Source organism: Chiloscyllium plagiosum, chromosome 27 (genome assembly GCF_004010195.1).
Source record: "Chiloscyllium plagiosum isolate BGI_BamShark_2017 chromosome 27, ASM401019v2, whole genome shotgun sequence".
NCBI lineage: Eukaryota > Metazoa > Chordata > Chondrichthyes > Orectolobiformes > Hemiscylliidae > Chiloscyllium > Chiloscyllium plagiosum.
Window position 1 is genome coordinate 1,367,432 of NC_057736.1, and position 5,096 is coordinate 1,372,527.

At 39.6% G+C, this 5,096-nt stretch overlaps 1 long non-coding RNA gene across 1 annotated transcript in view; it reads left to right on the forward strand.

Annotated features, from left to right (window-relative positions):
- The first annotated feature begins 1,461 nt into the window (after positions 1 to 1,461).
- LOC122563404 overlaps positions 1,462 to 5,096 on the forward strand; it is a 58,439-nt gene continuing 54,804 nt past the window's right edge. The window contains exon 1 of the long non-coding RNA XR_006315583.1: positions 1,462 to 1,539. This is a non-coding gene — a long non-coding RNA (uncharacterized LOC122563404). The remainder of the gene's footprint in view (positions 1,540 to 5,096) is intronic.

Here is a 5,096-nt window from a genome sequence, read left to right on the forward strand (position 1 = left end):
ACATTTTATTCCCACATCCAGGTTATTAATATCGAATCTAAATAGTTGGAGCCCAAGGACTAAACCCTGTGGTATCCTACTAGTTACGTCTTACCAACCAGAAATAAAAAACATTTATCTTGACTGTGACCAATAATCCTGATTTTATCAAGGAATGAGTGGTTCTATACTGATAATTTTCCACAGTGACTGTGCTGGGGAGCGAGATCCAAAATTGTATGAGCATTTGCTGCTGTCATTTGTTGCAACCTCTTGAGAGTTGATGTAGAATAGTGAATTGCAGCCACATGTTCCTTGGAAGTTTGCCTTAAGCACTGGGTTGGTCTTAAGGAGCAGTTTAGATTATAATTGCATTGATAACCTTACTCTGGTGCAGTAATGTCATGGACTTACCGTCTTCACCCCATTTCACTTTTTGTTTGACATTTGTACATGCAGTAGAAGGTACTACAGTGTAGCCTGTCAAATAAGGTTGCAATTTTCTATCGTCCCTTGAATTCCAATGTTGCATAATAGGTATACTTAATGTCTTTATCCAAAATTCCTGACCTGTTTTAACAGAGACATCACTTCATCCAAAAGAAAATTAGTGAACAATACTAGAATGATTAAGAGAGACTTTTCAGACAAATATATTAAAAATTTTTACACCTATTAACTCAGATATAATGTCAGGAACTCTATTTGTTGTTGCTGCTAATGATATGCACACTCCTAATTCTTATTTTTAAACAATCATGCTCAACTTTCTCATCTAATAAAATAATATCAAGACATAGCCATGATGGTTGAAAAGTGATTTCTTTAAAAATTCAGTCTATTGTGCTTCTCTGTGTGCAATTTTCAGATGCTGTACAACCACCCTACTGTGCCTAGTTGCCCTGACAATGCTGCAATGTAAAAACATATTATTCAGGCAATTACTGGCCCCTGCACTCCACTCTTGGCTGCTTTATTAACATGAAATGAACTTAACAGTTAGAGTGTTAAGATTTTACAAGCTCATTATAGATTAAAACAAAGTTTTTCATGTGTAATCACTCAGTTGCTACCATTTCGTTAAATTACTTCTTAAACAGGTCATCAACTTCCTGAGATTGAATATACATGAATGAGACACGATCCTGGGGTTTACTATCTATTGAAACATCTGAATTGGTTGGATTTACGCTTGTTACCATTGTAATTACAGTGTGCTACAAAGCTTTTTCATGTAAATGATCATTTTCTTAGGGTGTCACTCTTTCCTCCTTCATTGTTAGAAAGGAAACTGTAAATTATCTCCAAAGTGACCTTAATTTGTTGCTAAGAGAATTCAAACTCTCATCTCCTCCATTTAAATCACATTTCTGTTTTATGTAAAATATGGCCTCTGTAGATTTATGACAAAAGTTGTAATATATTTTAGCTGCTCGTATGCATTTCATATCATTTGATAATGTCTCTTGATTGTCTCTTTAGATTTCCTGCAGGAACTGCCTCATGATGGGAATACACACAATTCACTGGTGCCTCAGCCAAGGGAGAATTCTTTGATGTGTGAGTCTTGACATTACATATTGGGAAGTTACTTGACTGTAGGAGATGGGGGTTTGGCACACACAACCAAGTCCTTTCTTGTCTCCAATGTCTTCCATCCTTATAGAAATTCCAACAAGATTGACAAGACAGCCATCATGTGATTTAGCGGAGTTTCTCCATCCCAGTCCAAAAGTGCTGTGGTAAATTGAAGCACCTTTACCTTACAATATAGCAACAGGCAAATGACTCCTTTACATTTACCATCAGTGTGAGCAAATTTTTCTAATTACATTTACTCACCAGGTTCCCATGATCTCTTCTGTAATGTGGAAGTGCCAGTGTTGGACTGGGGTGAACAAAGTCAAAACTCACACAATACTGGGTTGTACTCCAACAGGTTTATTTGAAACCACAAGCTTGCTTGGACTATAAAAGAGCTCATACCTGAAACATCGATTCTCCTGCTGCCTGACTTGTGCTTTCCCAGCACCACCCTTTTTGATTCTGATCTCCAGAATTTGCAGTCCTCACGTTCTCCTATATCCCGGTCTCATGTGATTTTTGACATTTTCTTCTGTAATCTAGCCATGAATGTTCACTTAGTCTTGAACCTCAACAACAAACCCTGGAGGTACTTGCATAGCCTCAACTTGTTATATAAGGAAATGTTGCTTGATCTCTATTTAAAATTTGCGTTGAATCTTTCATTAATCAGCCCTTTAACAACTTATCTCAACTGCTGAGTCTATTTCTATCTACCCCAAACTATTGTTCCATCAAAACTGTTTCTGACATTTACATTCGATAGAACATGAGCAATTTTTCCTGCAAGTTCCTAACAGCAAAAGGCATGGGTCTAGAACTCTAAGAACATTACATCCATACCATATATGGACTAATTCACCACTGTAGTTTATTCTTTGGATTGAAACCAATCAAATTGTACCAAAGATTTAAAAAATGAATAGTTTGAGCTGAATATTTTAAACAAATGAATCATTCAAAAGATATCTAGAGGATGATGAGTTGTCATTATGTCTGCTTTAGTAGCCATTTCAGGAACTACCTGACTTGGGAATCAAAGTTTGAACTTCCTATGAAGCTGTGTGTTCCTACAATGCATTTTTTTTCCTTATTTGAGAAAATATGAAATTCCTCCAGACACTTGCATTAAATAGTCAGAACAGGAAATTAAGAATAATATTCTATTAGGTTTGTTCCAGTGTCAAAATAGTACACTCTCTTTCAGTTAAACACTTTTGCAAATGGGAAATGCTCTGTGGCTCCTATTGTATTTGAGTCAGGGATTTATTGTGTTCAGTGGCTTCAAGAATTTGATCCACACTGCCTCATCCTTTACCTAGCTATCCAATACCTGGACATTCAATTAAAAAGTTAACATTAACATACCTGGCATCATACGAGCAGTGAAATTCATGTACCGCGTGACTTTCTGGGGTAGGTGGGACCTCTACAAGCAGGATGGTCTTCATCTAAAGAAGAGGGGTACCAATATCCTGGGGGGGGAAATTCGCTAAAGCTATTAAGGTGGATTTAAACAAATACAGCAGGGGGATGGGAACCAAAATTGTAGGACAGGTACAGAAGAGGATGAGAGTAGGGAGTTCCCAAATCAAGTATCTGACACTGGCAAGTGAGAACCTGGATTGAAGTGTGTGTACTTCAACGCGAGGAGCAGGGGCAGGAATGGCTGTTGCAGGTTCCGGGATTCAGATGTTTCAGTAAGAACAGAGAAGATGGTAGAAGAGGGGGAGGTGTGGCATTGTTGATCAGGGACAATATTACAGTTGTCAAAAGGATGTTTGGGGACTCGTTAACTGAGGTAGTATGGACTGAGGTTAGAGACAGGAAGGGAGAAGTCACCATGCTGGGAGTTTTCTATAAGCCTCTGAATAGTCCCAGAAATGTAGAGGAAAGGATAGCAAAGATGATTCTCGATAGGAGTGAGAGAGGCAGGGTAGTTGTCATGGGGGCTTCAACTATCCAAATATTGACTGGGTTCACTACAGTACGAGTACTATAGATGGGTCAGTTTTTGTCCAGTGTGTGCAGGAGGGCTTCCTGAAGTATGTAGACAGGCCTACAAGGGGCGAAGCCACTTTAGATTTAGTACTGGGTAACGAGCCTGACCAGGTGTTAGATTTGGAAGTAGGTGAGCACTTTGGAAACAGCGATCACAATTCTGTCAGGTTTACTTCAGTGATGGAAAGGAATAGGTGTACTCCACCGAGCAGGAGTTACAGTTGGGGGAAGGGAAATTATGATGCAATTAGGAAAGATTTAGGAAGCGTAGAATGGGGAAGGAAACTGCAGGGGATGAGCACATTAAAAATGTGGAGCTTATTCAAGGAAAAGCTCCTGTGTGTCCTAGATAAGTATGTACCTGTCAGGCAGGGAGGAAGATATAGAATGCGTGAGCCGTGGTTTACTAAGGGAGTGGAATCCCTGGTCAAGAAGAAGAAGAAGGCTTATGTTAGGACAAAATGTGAAAACTCAGATAGGGCGCTTGAGGGTTACAAGAAAGTCAGGAAAGACCTAAAAAGAGAGCTCAGAAGAGCCAGGAGGAGACATGAGAAGTTGTTGGCGGATAGGATCAGGATAAACCCTAAGGCTTTCCTTAGGTATGTCAGGAATAAAAGAGTGATGAGAGTTAAATTAGGGCCAATCAAGGATAATAGTGGGAAGTTATGTGTGGAGTCAGAGGAGATAGGGGAAGCACTAAATAAATATTTTTCGACAGTGTTCACTATAGAAAATGAAAATGTTGGCGAGGAAGATACAGAGATACTTGCATCTAGACTAGAAGAGATTGAGGTTCACAAGGAAGAGGTATTAGAAATCCTGCAGAGTGTGAAAATAGACAAGTCCCCTGGGCCAGATGGGATCTATCCTAGGATCCTCTGGGAAGCAAGGGAAGAGATTGCTGAGCCTTTGGCATTGATCTTCAAATCATCATTGTCTATAGGAATAGTGCCTGAGGACTGGAGGATAGCAAATGTGGTTCCCTTGTTCAAAAAGGGTAGTAGAGACAACTCTCGTAATTACAGACCAGTGAGTCTCACTTCAGTTGTTGGTAAAGTGTTGGAAAAGGTTATAAGAGATAGGATTTATAACCATCTAGAAAAGAATAATCTGATCAGGGACAGTCAACACGGTTTTGTGAAAGGTAGGTCATGCCTAACGAATCTTATTGACTTTTTTGACAAAGTGACCAAACAGGTAGATGAGAGTAAACCGGTTGATGTGGTGTATATGGATTTCAGCAAGGCGTTCGATAAGGTTCCCCACAGTAGGCTATTATACAAAATGCGGAGGAATGGGATTATGGGAGACATAGCAGTTTGGATCAGTAATTGGCTTTCTGAAAGAAAACATAGGGTTGTAGTTGATGGAACATGTTCACCTTGGTGTCCAGTTACTAGCGGCGTACCGCAAGGGTCGGTGTTGGGTCCACTGCTGTTCGTCATTTTTATAAATGACCTAGATGAGGGCTTAGAAGGATGGGTTAGTAAATTTGCGGACGACACTAAGGTCGGTGGAATTGTGGATAGTGA